Below are 20,374 nucleotides of genomic sequence, written 5' to 3' on the forward strand. Positions count from 1 at the left end.
TTCTCGCTAATTGATTTCATTAATATGCTAACAATGTGCCATTCAATCTTCTTCAGTGTACCATGACGTCATCCGTTCTGGGAATAATGCTTTTCTCTCAATTTCAGGGGTTTTACAGGTACCGCTATGAAAATTGATGCGAATAATTGAGTTGTTCTACAATGCTATTCATGTGGCAGTATATACACACTTAACTAAACACGTTATCATGTGAACTGCATCATATTTATTAACATTTGTATGAGTTCTGTGTATGCCAAGCACGGATGAATGGGACACTACTGAATGTAACAAACGAGAATATAACAATACTAGCGCCATTTCGCGTCTTGTCGGTTCAGTTGGGGATCAGTGGTCTAAACCCATATACTATTAACGTGTCATTATATTAATATAAATGCGTGTACCTACCAAAAGGATTATAAAAACGAATTCTAACATATTAATTAATTAATACTGATGTGTAAATCACTATGAATATGCTAATGAATGGATTTGCATATATTAAGAGACCCTGGCGACTTCATTAAAAAAAGCTAACATTACTCTCATAAAAAATATAGAATGCTGAAATGTGCACATTTCCAGTGAAACGTACTAAATAATGTATATTACCTATTATAGGAAATGCGGTATTTTTAGGAACACATTTAAATACTATATGTACAAAATAGAGTAAGCGGAACCGGAAATGCGTCTACATAGGATATGAAGCAAACAAGAACAGTTTTGAAATTTGCGAAACATCTCATTTTAATCTTTATATCGTATTTGTTATTTTCTTTTCTTCGCGAATTCGATTGAAACGCTTCAAACAGTCACACTTTCTGTTGTCTATTCACAGCCGTATACCCCATGTCTCTCCCGGCCCTGATACCACGTGATATCTACAATTTTATTGCACAATAATTTATGCCGAATATATAAATTTTAACTGATTAATTGAGTAGTTGTAAAATCGTCACTATGGCAATTTATTGTTCACTGTCATAAATTCTCCATTTTACTTATCCTCTGAAGATGCTGTACGAATAACAGTAACTATGTTTATTAAAAATCGGGAAAAGATTTAAATCTACGCCTGAGTGGCTTACGATGTTATGTTTTGTACGAATAACTCAAAACTTTCAAATTTACACATATCTATGAATCTGTAATTAAGTTTCAAGTTCGGCTATATTTTGTTATGTACTAAATATATTTGATAAACACTGACTAAATATGGTGTAGTGACATTCTTGTCTTGTATAAAAGTTATCGTATTCTCCACACTTAACAAATGTGAGTCCTATGTGATGTTTCTGTCATTAATTTAAGACCGTTACACTCGCATAATGCTCCCAAAATGATGATGTTTTTTATTTATAGCAAATAAGAAATTAGGCTCATTGAGTTTAAAATACACAATATGCAAACTATGGCGCTCTAAACATTAATATCGCATAATGAATGTAATCGTCACAGAGTAATGTATTAGGCCCCGTAATAAAATAAACGAATCTGCATAGGGTAAATTAATATATCTGCACATAATGCATAATTTAGACATAATGTCAGCGTCCCATTTTGGGGTTAAAACAGAATATTACCGCCTGGCAATCATGTCCAACTGGAACGATCATTGCTTCCGTGTCATTGGGTATTGCAGGTTCACACCCAACATACGTATAGTCAGGGAAATTAAACGACACGGACATGAGCTACTACTTCCTTTTTACACGCACGATATGTATAAGTAAATATGATTTCAAGTTCATGACCCTATAATATCCGACTCATTAAGCTTGTACAGTAATATTCATCTGCTCCTAGCCAAAGGCTCTGAACAAATGACAATTAATATATTCATTTAATAAATTGGATTGAATAGGGTTACCCGTGGGAGATCCTGCATATATTATAGATGAAGAATATTTTTGGCTGCAAACTGCGTTAACCTGACGATAATTCTATAATTTTAACCAGCTAAAAAAAGTGTGACCCATCACAGCGATAGACAATAAACTCAATATGCTGTTCAGTGGTTTCAACCGGTTATGAAATACGAGCGCATACAATATATATGATTTATTGCTGTTACTACGAATGACTTATACAGAGACAAAGTAGTCACTGAAAACGACAAGACGGAAGGAAAAGTACATTTTAATATTATATTCAGAATTGTAATACCTTGCGCCAAGCAGGACATCAGCATTCCGTACTATGATGGAAAATATAATAGAATAGAAACATTTTAAAATTTTGTATCCGGCTTTCTACTTCCGTACACATCATTTGTGTTATTTAGTGTCCTTAACGTCCCATGAAACAGATGTTTTTTCTCTTTTATTCCATTTAATTGAAATAATGATCGCCGCGTGCATCCATCAGTTGCCAAACGCTCCAGTAGTTTATTATCGAAACCTAGGTTAACAATTTATTTTTGTTTTTATATGTTGTAATAGGGAAAAATACTTTAATATCATTTAACTACGGTAGCTGCATTATGTTGTTTTGAACGTTGAAATCTTGTATTTTTTTTATTATTAACCAGCAGCTTGGAGGCTCTCATCGTTTTTCTCTGCAAACATAAGGAGTTCCCTTAACATCTGATTGCAAACGTGATGTATGACGAAGCGAGGTGTGTGTTGGCAAAACTCCGTTGAAAGATACATATTGCTTGACGATGCAAGACAGCCGGTGACATTACTCCCTCTGTATATCCCGGTGGCTGTTATACTTTTGAGTCAACCCACGTGAATTCAACGTACCTTTCATAGAGAAAATCTGGCTCCGGTGAAGTAGCAACATCAGTGTTTCTAGCATTTCGCCTTTTTAGGTTATGATCTGAAAGTGAAGTCAGCCGTAAACATATGCGAAGGTTGTACAAGATCTGTGGGTAAGTGGATATAATGATCGACACATGTGTTCAGTGCATCTTTCCATACGCAGTGTTCCGTTATATTGTGAATACCTCATATGTTTTCATTGTATGTGCTGCTACATTTACAGTAACCGTTTTATGGGATTTTGTTCAGTTGTGGCTAGTTACGCGCTCTGCAATGTTACAATGCAAACTGGGCAGCTCCAATATTATACGTATTGGGTCTAATAAAGTTATTTCCGGGAACAACAGATAGTTATTTCGATTATAATATATTTCTGTTCAATTAAAGGTACCTGCATTAAGGTATCATGTTAACTGTGCATAAATGTCATAATATGTAATACCTTTTATTGGAAATGGGAGGCACCCGGGGCTCCGTGATATATTGTTTGCGGGACGTCTTCTGAGAGTTTCTATGCTGATTGAAATTCAAAGCACCTGCTTTGCTTGCTAAGAAAAGCGATGTAATCTTAAACTATTAATATTTATAAGGTATTTGCCAGGGCAATACATAAGAATAAGTTAAAAATGAAAATGAACGAGTCACGTGGTTGTATGGAATCTATGACCAACTACAATACACCCTGCCGTGTCACTCTGTGATATATACTCGACACATGTGACAGAACCTGTGTTAAAATGCCAAAGAAATGAATGTGTCATTTTGAAAACAGTTATGATACTGAACAAATCTTTTAACATGTCACACAAAAAATATAGTAGCAACTCTCAAAATAACATGAAACGAATCTCCTACCTTTCACAATTATTTAGCATCGGTACGGGGCATCGCATACGTTAACACGAGTGGGAACCTAAACATTTGAACCTGAACGCATGTTTCTACCGGTTTTGTTTATAAACGTTAGAAAAATGGATGTCACCCCTTTAACCTAGTCATTTGTTTCTTAGAAATTTGATTAAACTTTTTTTATCATAATTATTACACTGAAGACAAATGTTTATACCCACACATATTAACATGACTTGTTTGGAAGGCACGCATGTATTTTATACTAAAGCAATATAGGCTCACAAGAATAGGTCAAGCGACATTTACGACATTACCATGACGCAGGCCACGTGACGGCAATGCCAACAACCGTAGCTTAAACAATTTAATTGAATGCATGGAACCCGTGAAGTATAATTAACTTCTTGCCACAAAGATATCAACAAATCCCCAGGCATTTAAATCCCATCTAGTCTTATTATGGCATGGCATAACCCTAATTGGAAATTCCCACCAGTCAAAAAAATAGCATTTATCATAACGACAACGAAAGCCTGTCAAATAAATATACCGTAATGTTTAAACCACGGGTAGAGCGGCGTATGTATACAGCATGTATATCGATGCTCCAAATATTCTGCCTCATAATAAACCACGTTCGAAAACATTACAATATATAGTGCTCCCCCATGTCCCATATTGGAATGGTTCTCAGTCTCATTCATAAATAATCTATTTCCTGGGTCAGTTTTGAATGAGACGATGACTGGGATATAATTGACCTTAGCCTTAGCTCACACTCAGGTATGACCTTGTATATTAGCAGGATGAGACATGTAATGTTTACCAAAGTAAGTAGTGAACTAGAAAATATGAGTGATGTAATGCGACTGGATTCGAATCACCTATTCATTGTAGTATCAACGTTAAATGTGCTTCTCGATTTACAAGCCATATTTAATAGCTATATCCATGAGAACAATATTTAAGACTTCTATGACAGATGATGATAATTAGTAAGCATATATTCTCCTCATTTATCATTCTTCTTATGTTTCAAATATTGATTTTCTTTAAACCAAACGTCACATTGTCAACGTTCCCATCTCGATCTAATTGATACTAATTGCGGTCGACCACGCGCACTTTATTTGCATTTGGAAAAACATTTTCATAATGCTATATAAGCAATTGCCTTTTTGGTGTGATGTATATTTCATACGATGTAAGTTTTTTTCAGATATGTGAAAGAAATACAATGACTAAAATTTTTGAATTAAATTTTCAGGTATTACACATTTAGTGAAATGACCTTTCCCTAAAACATACAGTTATGAATAATTAGTTACCCGTCTGCATATCTTACAATATCAGTGTATTATTACATCACATTATAGACAGTGATACCGAGTTGCACGGAAAAATAGTAATATTGTTCATCTAACTTTGTCTAATTATAGTTTGACTTCCGTTAGGGTTTCACCCAGTGCACATAATATAACAATGGACACATCGCAATAATTTCCCGACGCTGTTTCGTCTACATCACATTGCAACAAATAGCAGGTCGAGTCCATTTGTAGATTCATTTTCCTGTCTAATATCATTTCCGGGTCTGAGTCTAATTTCACTTTGGTGTAAAGTATTACGTTTATAACTTCTGGGAATTGTGTGAAATGTTATTTTGTTTCTAAGGAATACACGCACATCCTGAGTTTACGTGATCTTACGTACTCGTGTGTGGCATACTAACTTTCATGTAATGTTATTCATGGAATAACACTCTGTAAAGTCAAGTAAATTTATAAGGCGAGTCACCATTCCCCAACTATTACCACCATCTATGTACTGAGTTCATAGTATTTGGAAAGGGCGAAAGGTCTACACACCTACAAGTTGCGAAAACAAGACGTGTTAAGGAATCACGACTTCATTCGGTTCATGAATATATTTGATTGGAGATTACTAGAATTTAAAAATCATCGATAATTCTAGGAATTTTGTCTTTATAATTGTAATTGTACCAACAACAATAACAAAGACATCCCAGGGTCCCAGAGTGAAATCTTAAAACAAAAGCCTGCTGCTTAGTAGTTATGATACATTTGTGTAAATGCATGAACATTCCGACATTTTACATATATGCCAGAATAAAAAAAGATTATCTGAACCATTATGGTAAAGCATACTGCTTGAGATTGTCTACACTACATTTATTCTGCGGACGATTGTTTTATTTTGCATCAACCGACAACGTAGGGCCGTGTCGATTTCCTTATTGACATATACATATCATATACATATTTATCATATTGCAGTTTTGGTGAGGACATATTATTTGATAATGCTTTCATTTGAATATTTAGTGTACGCGACTAAGCTAACAAGTCGGATAGTTGATATGCTATAATATATCCAATTATTCAGTAATTTAAAATGTATTTAGAATTACAGTAACATACACATACCAGTGTGTTACGTGTAATTAATTATTTCGTAACGATAAATCAAACCTAGAACCATAATCAAGTTCGCAGCATATGTCGTGCTCCTATCAGGTGTGAGCAAACGTAGTGGTCGTTTGGATTATGTTGTCAGTGAATGCTCGCTAACACGAATACCCATTTACTTGACTACGTTTGAAATTAAGGAATGGTAGTTTCATTTTCGATTAATTTAAAATTGTTACCCGCCATCACTTAGACACAAATTCCATAAACTATACAGTTATTTGGTAATATGTAGGTGTTGTGAGTTTTAGATAGTTTACTGCAATACTAATACTCCTTGTCTCGCCAAGAAGCACGTGATCTGAATTGTAATGATAGTTATCTACTTCATACTTATAAAACGCTAACCCCTGTGATAACTCTTTCAAAACACAAACCATGCTGGTATTGTTATACTGTCATTTGTGAATACTCGGGCGCATTACAAACGCATATCTATCACTATATTCAGGTATATGTAGATGATTATTTTCGTAATTATATGCAAATACGCAGCAAACAGTTAAACGTGCACGGAGTATTCAATTATAATAATGAAATATTCAGATAAGATGTTCAGTATTCATACATGTACGCTGTTGTGTGTAAGTTTGGTGTGTATCACATTCATTTGTATTTTCTGCCATCGAGTTTTTACCTCGGAACATGCTAGAGTTTGGTCAATGTAAACGAATATTAGCGCATGCTGTTGTTGCAGTGGGGTTCACCTTCGCTACCTACATGGACTCTTAAATGTATTTGTAATGTGGTATCAACAAAGAACGCTCGGGACGTTCTTATTCATAAACAATCAGTCAGTGTCTGTCTCATTAGCAAATAGGGTTACTATGCCCCAGCCACCAAGAATAACCAATTTTTATTACGAAGAGATTTTTACTGTTTCGGCTTCAGATTTGATTTTATATTGCATTGTTAGCTGTAAAATTCAAATGTGTTATTTATTAATACACACTGGTGAAGCGGGAAACACAAGAAGTTGAATACAAATACTGATTTAGCCATATCTGCGAACCAATTGTAACTGCTGTAAGCCGTCTCACGAATGGGTGGTTATGAAATCGACACATATTACAGAAACGACATCGCGCATGTTCATTAACCTAGCAACCGAATACCGCGAACGTGATTATTTGTTTTGTTTCAATAACGCTAAGATAACACCCACACGACACCAAATATAGCGATTAACTATGGTCGTCACAATTATGAGTTCTCGTTTCACCCACATTTCCACGGCCATCTTGATGATGTATTGACTTCTAAAAACGTCTCAAACCTGTGTTCTGGAAGAAACATGTTGGTTTGTTTGAAACGGTTGTTAGAACGTTTTATTGGGGTTCGACTCCCCCCCCCCCCAAGGGTTTGGAAGTTCCATGGATTGTTTGCTCCTAACTACTTGGCTTTTCTGGTGTTGATTCTATACGAACACTTGACGCTCTTACATACAGGACAATAGGGACTCGGTTCATTGGAACTATTCCTCATTCTTTTGAACTCTGTTCCTACTTTTGTGTTCTATACACCGAAACAGCGCTATGAGTGTTGTATCCTGGGCTTTACGCAACGTCTCGTGATAACTAGCAAGAACTAGAAGGTTTTAACGAGTTAGATAGGGTATTTGTCAGCGAGTGAAAATACTCATACTTTTTAATAACAACTGAATAAAATAAAACATAAAATAGAATTAACGTTATTTGTATTATCTTGACTATTATAAAATAGAGATTTGGAAATCTTCCCTACAATGAGTTACATTACAGACAGTGGTTTGATTGACACAAACACTGACATCGCGTCCCCGACAGTCGATATACTTCGATAATAAACACTTGGCTGTCTAATACTATGTATTATCATTATTGTCAGAATGTCAATGTGTTGTGAAATTAGATTTTATCACCACTCCTTGGCTTACAGCGGTCAGAGCATTAGCACAAAATTAATTAAGTTCATTATTTCTGAACAAGATACTTTATCTATTTTCGCATAACAATGAGTCATATCTGAGATTAAGAACATCGACTTGGATGTTACTAGAAATGTGTGTCTTGATGATTCATTTGTCATGGCTAGGAAGCAAATGTCATTAATATAATCTTTTTACGCACCTGTTTGGGAAAAGTATCCGACAGCGTCGCGTGCATGTGTGCTGTTATAGGGTTGTTCATTTTATATGTTGTGTTCATGATATTTGACAGTACTGAGGTTGTGTGCGTGACTTCCACATATTCCCCGTCATATTATATGCTCTAAGTATTGCCTATTATTCCACAATGATTTTTTTTTAGATTATAGGGCTTGGATTCATTGATGCAAGTTAAATAATTTCTGAATATGTATCTAATTTGCGCAACGAGGTGTAATCCCGCAATATTTCAACATGTTTCTGGGTCATATCATGTAGTTGGAAATTTAGAAGCGGTTTACAATTATTCGTCGGTCCTGGCTTTGTGTGGATGCTCAAATGTCATTCAGATTTTAACGCCGTCCGATTTGTGTTCACATCGACAGACTTCTTACTTCGATTCTAATATATCTTGTCTCGACACGCGAAGAAGTGATCTGAATCCCAATAGCAATCTCCCATGTACTTACAGCCCTTAATCCATCTGCTATTGCTGGGTCTCTTCTAACATGTATGCCGTAGGCAAAACAATTTGGTGGCTTCTAATTTCTATAGCTGATATCATGACTAGTGACGAAATATGACAAATCACCTAGGCAGATGATCTTTGATTTTCTCTTCACGAATTGACTATTAGTACTTAGATTGATATATATGGCGGGTGCTACCTTTTTCTATAACGTCTTGGTCTCGAGGTCCATATATCATTCTTATTACATTATTTTTTGTGAGTGATCTGATACTTGTTATCATTTCGTGAAGCCCAATAATTTCTGTATTTCTGCATAAATTGACCTATGTATGTGTGTAAACGTACTTTGTCTAATGTACATTGTTATTGTTGTATGTTAGTTCCCCTTGTTAAAGTCCCTATGGGAATATTCAGATTAATGGATGAGTATGTCAATGCTTCTTATTGTTCCAATCCATTAATTTGTGTAAATTGACTTTCATTTTAATGATTTTTGGAAAAGGTAACATGAGCTCTTGAACACAATTGTAATTATGTCATAAAATCATAAAGTCACCACTTGTCTGATGTAGTCCCAATTTTATTATAACATAATGAAACTATTGATCACTCAATAACAAATTCTTAATCTATCCCAAATACTGGGTGTAATTCGCAGTTGTTTTAGTCTAGTAGAGATGTGGAGCCGAACATATAACATCATATCTCATTGTAGATCCAGCCATGTTTTAGTGTAGCCCCCTTATAAATAAACCAAATGCCTGCAATGCACTCTAATAAACCTTGGACTACGGTGCATTTTAGGGCTTAGAATGATAAGGCAATAAAACTTAGGACAGATTCTATAAATAAAACAATATATCTGGCAAAATAAATATAAATAATAAGTGCTCATTATCACTACTTGATTTTAACTAAGCCAATCATATCAGTGTCGAGTTACATTTGTATTGGTTTCACGTTTCAATTCAGAAAAAAACATCAGTTACATTTCAAGTTCCCATTACTGTTTAGGCTATATTTTTCCAAACTTTACAGCTATACCAAATTTGAACTGCACCGACATTAAACATTGGTTGATAATATCATAAAGTTTGGAAAAATATTGAACAAAAATTACCGGAGTTATCTCAGCCACAATAAATGTTAACGATGACAACGACGATGACAACAGACACTGTAACCACTATATACCTCGCACGTTCATTATAATTTCATACAAGTTAATAAGAAAATACAATATTTGATATACAATATTTGGGATGTAATAAGACGGATGTCACATGAATTGTCTATATATTGGTTCTTTTACTATGTATCTTCATTACTTTGCATGAACTTAAACTTTAAAAACATTTATCGAGAAACGTGTTATAGGGACAATTTGGTGATGAAGTTGAGTACATTGTTAAGAAATGTAAACTTGCAGTTAATAATGTATTTTGTGACGTATATTTGTAGTGTCCGTACGTGTCAACACGGGCACGTGCCCAATAGTTCGTTTTAATATATACAATAAACCTATCTAACTCTAAATAACAACAATTTACATCTAAAACCAATAGACACTTAATCCGTGTGTATGTTAATTGCCTAACATGTACGGTAGATTTCAGAAATCCGTACCCTTGAACTTTGTACTGGTATGAATAGTTTGAAGTTGTTGACTTCAAACATATACCTATTACCTTCATTTATTTAACGAGGGTGATTGATTTATGACAAACATCCCTGTTCTAATACATTGGTTCGGATGTACCCGATTGACAATAACATATGTCTTCTGAGAGGATCAATTGCAGTAGAAGTTTACGTCATGGCTTACTTTTATGGTTAGCAAATACCTAACAAGGATCACAACGTTAAGCCGACTAAAACATCTATTTCTAATTTCCGATTCACGTAGCCACTGTAGCATAATTTATAAATGACAAACGATTATTAAAAGTCTTTCTCCGTGTGATAGACACATATTATTACTGATTCATTATAACATATTTGCTCGTTCTCCTTTCAAGCAATATTTCAGAAGTTCGAGTACAAGTATCATAGGAATAGAGTTTTTACTTTCACAATTTCCAACTTTGTGCTTTCTAGAATAACAATAAATATATTATAATATATTGGTCATTAAGCGCATATCGCTATGAAACACTGCCTTTTTTTATATGTATACTGAATTAGTTAACGACTTTTGGAATAAACATGTATTTCAGTTTTACTGAAACTTGGGAATACACTTTAAATCAATTCCATGAAGTTTCTATTTTTAACTGCGAAATTACTATTGACAGTGCGCTAGTGGTCTCGTGTGGACGAGTCGCCAAACTCGTTAAATATCCACCGGAGATATTATTACCTAATATGAAAAAAATAACTATCGAAGAAATAAAAATAAAAATTATAAATTGCGATCCATAATAAGAATTTAAAAATGAGTCCCGGAAATTACTTTGCAGGTTAAGTAATTAGTACCGCGCATATCAAAAACAGTTCTATTCAGATATTCAGTTTCAATTAAAACGGTGGTGATCGTCGCACTGCTCATGCACGAGATAAGGGGCCCATATTAAAAACGACGCCGACTTTGATTATTGCGCACATCAACGTGTAAACAAGAGACGTCATCAGAAGACTCAAAGTCGGTATTTAGTGCACATCACGACCATATTGATTTTTACAAAATTATTGTTTATCATCACAAATTTCGCACATGCGTGGTACGACGACCACCGCCCTTTAGATGTATGAAAACAGTGCTGAATATTATATTGATCCTCTGAAACATTGCAACAACATGCTTCACATATTTTTTACAGTTATGTACCTGTACATGTGCGTTGTGTACTTTGCAAATTTAGCCTGTCCATTTGCGTGTGGACTGGCGGTATCTCGTGCTTGTTTAATGTACTGTGCCTTGTTTATTATTCATCACTAGTTTATTCATAATGAATACACATCACAATTCCTAATGATTCATTTTATGCTAGAAACATCGAAAGTAATATTGATAGCCATCCTTCACATATTTATTTCTGTTTGTGTCACCGACCTATTCATCAAACCGTCCTCTACTGGGAATTGGTCCAAGATACTTCCCGACGTGGCCATCCAATTAAGTGTTCATGTTTCGCAGCGTATGCCGCGGCGACTGTTTACATTATTTGCACGTCGTCTTACCTGTATTTTTAACTGCAGGTATGGGATATATAAACAATGATTGAACAACGAGCTGCCAACAAATTACTGACATTATGAACGAGACGACTTTAAGGCCGTGCACCTCTTAAATGAATGAAAAAAATATTGAATAAAAATTAGGAGCATATGTGTTAACATTTTATGAGCGTATGAAACAACTATAGTGTAGGTGTCCAGTGTTAATTCAAACAACAGCTCGACACAAGTTGACGACGTGAATTCCTCAGTGACATAGTTTGTATATAATCGTACATAAATAATAGAATGTCGTATAATTTTATTCAAAAAGCGATACATGGACAGGGTGTGTTGAGGGCAGTTCAATGATGAATGTCAGTGTATGTAATTCAGTCCATAACTTTGACATATTAATATCGTTCACAAAGAGAAATAGCAAGTAAGCTTTTTCCTGACTAAGTAATCGGTGCTATTTCGAACGTCAACTAACAATTAATTTGTCTCTTGTCAGTTTTCACAATTAATCAAATCAAATGTGTAAACAATTATATTATTTCTACTTTTTGAGGCTCATAAGAACTACAGGAATTTGTAACCTGGAAGCCAACCAATTGTTCGGCTGGTCACTCGCCCTCCACTGAAGTCTGGCGATATATTGCCTACACTATCATTGGATAACCATGGCGCTGATTGACTAATCCATACATTTCGCATCTAATTTCAATATTCTAATTATCACAGAAAAATTGTCAAGTAGAAGTTGTAAAACATAAGATGAATACCCAGAAATGTTAAAGCGCGGCAGTCGTCGCACTGCGCAAGTGCGACATTTGTGTTGACAAACATTGATTTTCCCACAATCCAATGTGCTCTTCTAATGGAAATCACAAGTATGAGGTTTTACCTGGACGCGACCATAGCCACTCTATGTGAATATTCTAACAATGGCAACTATAAGTGAATATTCTAACCATAGCTACTCCATGCGAATATTCTAATCACAGCTACTCAATGTGAATATTCTAACAATGGCCACACTATGTGAATATTCTAACCATAGCTACTCTATGTGAATATTCTAACCATAGCTACTCTATGTGAATATTCTAACCATAGCCACTCTATGTGAATATTCTAACCATAGCTACTCTATGTGAATATTCTAACCATATCTACTCTATGTGAATATTCTAACCATAGCCACTATATATGAATACTCTAACCATGGCCACTCTATGTGAATATTCTAACCATAGCTACTCCATGTGAATATTCTAACCATAGCTACTCTAAGTGAATATTCTAACCATAGCTACTCTATGTGAATATTCTAACCATAGCCACTATATATGAATACTCTAACCATGGCCACTCTATGTGAATATTCTAACCATAGCTACTCTATGTGAATATTCTAACCATGGCCACTCTATGTGAATATTCTAACCATAGCTACTCTATGTGAATATTCTAACCATAGCTACTCTAAGTGAATATTCTAACCATAGCTACTCTATGTGAATATTCTAACTATAGCTACTCTATGTGAATATTCTAACCATAGCTACTCTATGTGAATATTCTAACCATAGCTACTCTATGTGAATACTCTAAACATAGCTACTCTATGTGAATATTCTAACCATAGCTACTCCATGTGAATATTCTAACCATAGCTACTCTATGTGAATATTCTAACCATAGCCACTATATATGAATACTCTAACCATGACCACTCTATGTGAATATTCTAACCATAGCTACTCTAAGTGAATATTCTAACCATAGCTACTCTATGTGAATATTCTAACCATGGCCACTCTATGTGAATATTCTAACCATAGCTACTCTATGTGAATATTCTAACCATAGCTACTCTAAGTGAATATTCTAACCATAGCTACTCTATGTGAATATTCTAACCATAGCTACTCTATGTGAATATTCTAACCATAGCTACTCTATGTGAATATTCTAACCATAGCTACTCTATGTGAATATTCTAACCATAGCTACTCTATGTGAATATTCTAACCATAGCTACTCTATGTGAATATTCTAATCATAGCTGCTCTATTTGAATATTCTAACCATAGCTACTCTATGTGAATATTCTAACAATGGCCACTCTATGTAAATATTCTAACCATAGCTACTCTATGTGAATATTCTAATCATAGCTACTCTATTTGAATATACTAACCATAGCTACTCTATGTGAATATTCTAACAATGGCCACTCTATGTAAATATTCTAACCATAGCTACTCTATGCGAACATTCTAACCATAGCCACTCTATATGAATATTCTAACCATGGCTACTCTATGTGAATACTCTAACAATGGCCACTCTATGTGAATATTCTAACCATATCTACTTTATGTGAATATTCTAACCATAGCTACTCTATGTGAATATTCTAACCATAGCTACTCTATGTGAATATTCTAACCATAGCTACTCTATGTGAATATTCTAACCATACCTACTCTATGTGAATATTCTAATCATAGCCACTCTATGTGAATATTCTAACCATAGCTACTCTATTAGAATATTCTAACCATAGCTACTCTATGTGAATATTCTAACCATAGCTACTCTATGTGAATATTCTAACCATACCTACTCTATGTGAATATCCTAATCATAGCCACTCTATGTGAATATTCTAACCATAGCTACTCTATGTGAATATTCTAACCATAGCTACTCTATGTGAATATTCTAACCATACCTACTCTATGTGAATATTCTAATCATAGCCACTCTATGTGAATATTCTAACCATAGCTACTCTATTTGAATATTCTAACCATAGCTACTCTATGTGAATATTCTAACAATGGCCACTCTATGTAAATATTCTAACCATAGCTACTCTATGTGAATATTCTAACCATAGCCACTCTATGCGAACATTCTAACCATAGCCACTCTATATGAATATTCTAACCATGGCTACTCTATGTGAATACTCTAACAATGGCCACTCTATGTAAATATTCTAACCATATCTACTCTATGTGAATACTCTAACAATGGCCACTCTATGTAAATATTCTAACCATAGCTACTCTATGCGAACATTCTAACCATAGCCACTCTATATGAATATTCTAACCATAGCCACTCTATGCGAACATTCTAACCATAGCCACTCTATATGAATATTCTAACCATGGCTACTCTATGTGAATATTCTAACTATAGCTACTCTATGTGAATATTCTAACCATAGCTACTCTATGTGAATATTCTAACCATAGCTACTCTATGTGAATACTCTAACCATAGCTACTCTATGTGAATATTCTAACCATAGCTACTCCATGTGAATATTCTAACCATAGCTACTCTATGTGAATATTCTAACCATAGCCACTCTATGCGAACATTCTAACCATAGCCACTCTATATGAATATTCTAACCATGGCTACTCTATGTGAATATTCTAACCATAGCCACTCTATGCGAACATTCTAACCATAGCCACTCTATATGAATATTCTAACCATGGCTACTCTATGTGAATATTCTAACCATAGCTACTCTATGTGAATATTCTAACCATAGCCACTCTATGCGAACATTCTAACCATAGCCACTCTATATGAATATTCTAACCATGGCTACTCTATGTGAATATTCTAACTATAGCTACTCTATGTGAATATTCTAACCATAGCTACTCTATGTGAATATTCTAACCATAGCTACTCTATGTGAATACTCTAACCATAGCTACTCTATGTGAATATTCTAACCATAGCTACTCCATGTGAATATTCTAACCATAGCTACTCTATGTGAATATTCTAACCATAGCCACTATATATGAATACTCTAACCATGGCCACTCTATGTGAATATTCTAACCATAGCTACTCTAAGTGAATATTCTAACCATAGCTACTCTATGTGAATATTCTAACCATGGCCACTCTATGTGAATATTCTAACCATAGCTACTCTATGTGAATATTCTAACCATAGCTACTCTAAGTGAATATTCTAACCATAGCTACTCTATGTGAATATTCTAACTATAGCTACTCTATGTGAATATTCTAACCATAGCTACTCTATGTGAATATTCTAACCATAGCTACTCTATGTGAATACTCTAACCATAGCTACTCTATGTGAATATTCTAACCATAGCTACTCTATTTGAATATTCTAACCATAGCTACTCTATGTGAATATTCTAACAATGGCCACTCTATGTAAATATTCTAACCATAGCTACTCTATGTGAATATTCTAATCATAGCTACTCTATTTGAATATTCTAACCATAGCTACTCTATGTGAATATTCTAACAATGGCCACTCTATGTAAATATTCTAACCATAGCTACTCTATGCGAACATTCTAACCATAGCCACTCTATATGAATATTCTAACCATGGCTACTCTATGTGAATACTCTAACAATGGCCACTCTATGTGAATATTCTAACCATATCTACTTTATGTGAATATTCTAACCATAGCTACTCTATGTGAATATTCTAACCATAGCTACTCTATGTGAATATTCTAACCATAGCTACTCTATGTGAATATTCTAACCATACCTACTCTATGTGAATATTCTAATCATAGCCACTCTATGTGAATATTCTAACCATAGCTACTCTATTAGAATATTCTAACCATAGCTACTCTATGTGAATATTCTAACCATAGCTACTCTATGTGAATATTCTAACCATACCTACTCTATGTGAATATTCTAATCATAGCCACTCTATGTGAATATTCTAACCATAGCTACTCTATGTGAATATTCTAACCATAGCTACTCTATGTGAATATTCTAACCATAGCTACTCTATGTGAATATTCTAACCATACCTACTCTATGTGAATATTCTAATCATAGCCACTCTATGTGAATATTCTAACCATAGCTACTCTATTTGAATATTCTAACCATAGCTACTCTATGTGAATATTCTAACAATGGCCACTCTATGTAAATATTCTAACCATAGCTACTCTATGTGAATATTCTAATCATAGCTACTCTATTTGAATATTCTAACCATAGCTACTCTATGTGAATATTCTAACAATGGCCACTCTATGTAAATATTCTAACCATAGCTACTCTATGCGAACATTCTAACCATAGCCACTCTATATGAATATTCTAACCATGGCTACTCTATGTGAATACTCTAACAATGGCCACTCTATGTGAATATTCTAACCATATCTACTTTATGTGAATATTCTAACCATAGCTACTCTATGTGAATATTCTAACCATAGCTACTCTATGTGAATATTCTAACCATAGCTACTCTATGTGAATATTCTAACCATACCTACTCTATGTGAATATTCTAATCATAGCCACTCTATGTGAATATTCTAACCATAGCTACTCTATTAGAATATTCTAACCATAGCTACTCTATGTGAATATTCTAACCATAGCTACTCTATGTGAATATTCTAACCATACCTACTCTATGTGAATATTCTAATCATAGCCACTCTATGTGAATATTCTAACCATAGCTACTCTATGTGAATATTCTAACCATAGCTACTCTATGTGAATATTCTAACCATAGCTACTCTATGTGAATATTCTAACCATACCTACTCTATGTGAATATTCTAATCATAGCCACTCTATGTGAATATTCTAACCATAGCTACTCTATTTGAATATTCTAACCATAGCTACTCTATGTGAATATTCTAACAATAGCCACTCTATGTAAATATTCTAACCATATCTACTCTATGTGAATACTCTAACAATGGCCACTCTATGTGAATATTCTAACCATAGCCACTCTATGCGAACATTCTAACCATAGCCACTCTATATGAATATTCTAACCATGGCTACTCTATGTGAATATTCTAACCATAGCCACTCTATGCGAACATTCTAACCATAGCCACTCTATATGAATATTCTAACCATGGCTACTCTATGTGAATATTCTAACCATAGCTACTCTATGTGAATATTCTAACCATAGCCACTCTATGCGAACATTCTAACCATAGCCACTCTATATGAATATTCTAACCATGGCTACTCTATGTGAATATTCTAATCATATCTACTTTATGTGAATATTCTAACCATAGCTACTATGTGAATATTCTAACCATGTCTACTATGTGAATATTCTAACCATATCTACTTTATGTGAATATTCTAACCATAGCTACTATGTGAATATTCTAACCATAGCTACTATGTGAATATTCTAACCATATCTACTCTATGTGAATATTCTAAACATAGCTACTATATGTGAATATTCTAACCATATCTACTCAATGTGAATATTCTAACCATAGCTACTATGTGAATATTTTAACCATATCTACTCAATGTGAATATTCTAACCATAGCTACTCTATGTGCATATTCTAACCATGGCCACACTATGTGAATATTCTAACCATGGCTACTATATGTGCATATTCCATCCATGGCTACTCTATGTGAATATTCTAACCATGGCTACTCTATGTGAATATTCTAACCATAGCTACTCTATGTGAATATTGTAACCATAGCTATTCTATGTGAATATTGTAACCATGGCTACACTATGTGAATATTCTAACCATAGCTACTCTTTGTGCATATTCTAACCAAAGCTACTCTATGTGCATATTATAACCATGGTTACTCTATGTGAATATTCTAACCATAGCTACTCTATGTGCATATTCTAACCATAGCTACTCTATGTGCATATTCTAACCATACCTACTCTATGTGAATATTCTAACCACAGCTACTCTATGTGAATATTCTAACCATAGCTACTCTATGTGTATATTCTAACCATAGCTACTCTATGTAAATATTCTAACCATAGCTACTCTATGTGCATATTCTAACCATGGCTACTCTATGTGAATATTCTAACCATGGCTACTCTATTTGAATATTCTAACCATAGCTACTCTATGTGAATATTCTAACCATTTCACACTATGTGGATATTCTAACCATAGCTACTCTATGTGAATATTCTAATCATAGCTACTCTATGTGAATATTCTAACCATACCTACTCTATGTGAATATTCTAATCATAGCCACTCTATGTGAATATTCTAACCATAGCTACTCTATTTGAATATTCTAACCATAGCTACTCTATGTGAATATTCTAACAATGGCCACTCTATGTAAATATTCTAACCATAGCTACTCTATGTGAATATTCTAACCATAGCCACTCTATGCGAACATTCTAACCATAGCCACTCTATATGAATATTCTAACCATGGCTACTCTATGTGAATACTCTAACAATGGCCACTCTATGTAAATATTCTAACCATATCTACTCTATGTGAATACTCTAACAATGGCCACTCTATGTGAATATTCTAACCATAGCCACTCTATGCGAACATTCTAACCATAGCCACTCTATATGAATATTCTAACCATGGCTACTCTATGTGAATATTCTAACCATAGCCACTCTATGCGAACATTCTAACCATAGCCACTCTATATGAATATTCTAACCATGGCTACTCTATGTGAATATTCTAACCATAGCTACTCTATGTGAATATTCTAACCATAGCCACTCTATGCGAACATTCTAACCATAGCCACTCTATATGAATATTCTAACCATGGCTACTCTATGTGAATATTCTAATCATATCTACTTTATGTGAATATTCTAACCATAGCTACTATGTGAATATTCTATCCATAGCTACTATGTGAATATTCTAACCATATCTACTTTATGTGAATATTCTAACCATAGCTACTATGTGAATATTCTAACCATAGCTACTATGTGAATATTCTAACCATATCTACTCTATGTGAATATTCTAAACATAGCTACTATATGTGAATATTCTAACCATATCTACTCAATGTGAATATTCTAACCATAGCTACTATGTGAATATTTTAACCATATCTACTCAATGTGAATATTCTAACCATAGCTACTCTATGTGCATTTTCTAACCATGGCCACACTATGTGAATATTCTAACCATGGCTACTATATGTGCATATTCCATCCATGGCTACTCTATGTGAATATTCTAACCATAGCTACTCTATGTGAATATTGCAACCATAGCTATTCTATGTGAATATTGTAACCATGGCTACACTATGTGAATATTCTAACCATAGCTACTCTTTGTGCATATTCTAACCAAAGCTACTCTATGTGCATATTATAACCATGGTTACTCTATGTGAATATTCTAACCATAGCTACTCTATGTGCATATTCTAACCATGGCTACTCTATGTGCATATTCTAACCAAAGCTACTCTATGTGCATATTATAACCATGGTTACTCTATGTGCATATTCTAACCATAGCTACTCTATGTGCATATTCTAACCATACCTACTCTATGTGAATATTCTAACCACAGCTACTCTATGTGAATATTCTAACCATAGCTACTCTATGTGTATATTCTAACCATAGCTACTCTATGTAAATATTC

The 20,374-nt window shown here is 34.2% G+C and overlaps 1 long non-coding RNA gene across 1 annotated transcript in view; it reads left to right on the top strand.

Moving 5' to 3' along the window:
* The first annotated feature begins 2,591 nt into the window (after positions 1 to 2,591).
* LOC146739249 (uncharacterized) overlaps positions 2,592 to 20,374 on the top strand; it is a 33,159-nt gene continuing 15,376 nt past the window's right edge. The window contains exon 1 of the long non-coding RNA XR_014930139.1: positions 2,592 to 2,881. This is a non-coding gene — a long non-coding RNA (uncharacterized LOC146739249). The remainder of the gene's footprint in view (positions 2,882 to 20,374) is intronic.

Source organism: Saccoglossus kowalevskii, chromosome 8 (genome assembly GCF_978046115.1).
Source record: "Saccoglossus kowalevskii chromosome 8, keSacKowa6.1, whole genome shotgun sequence".
NCBI classification, from domain to species: Eukaryota; Metazoa; Hemichordata; class Enteropneusta; family Harrimaniidae; genus Saccoglossus; species Saccoglossus kowalevskii.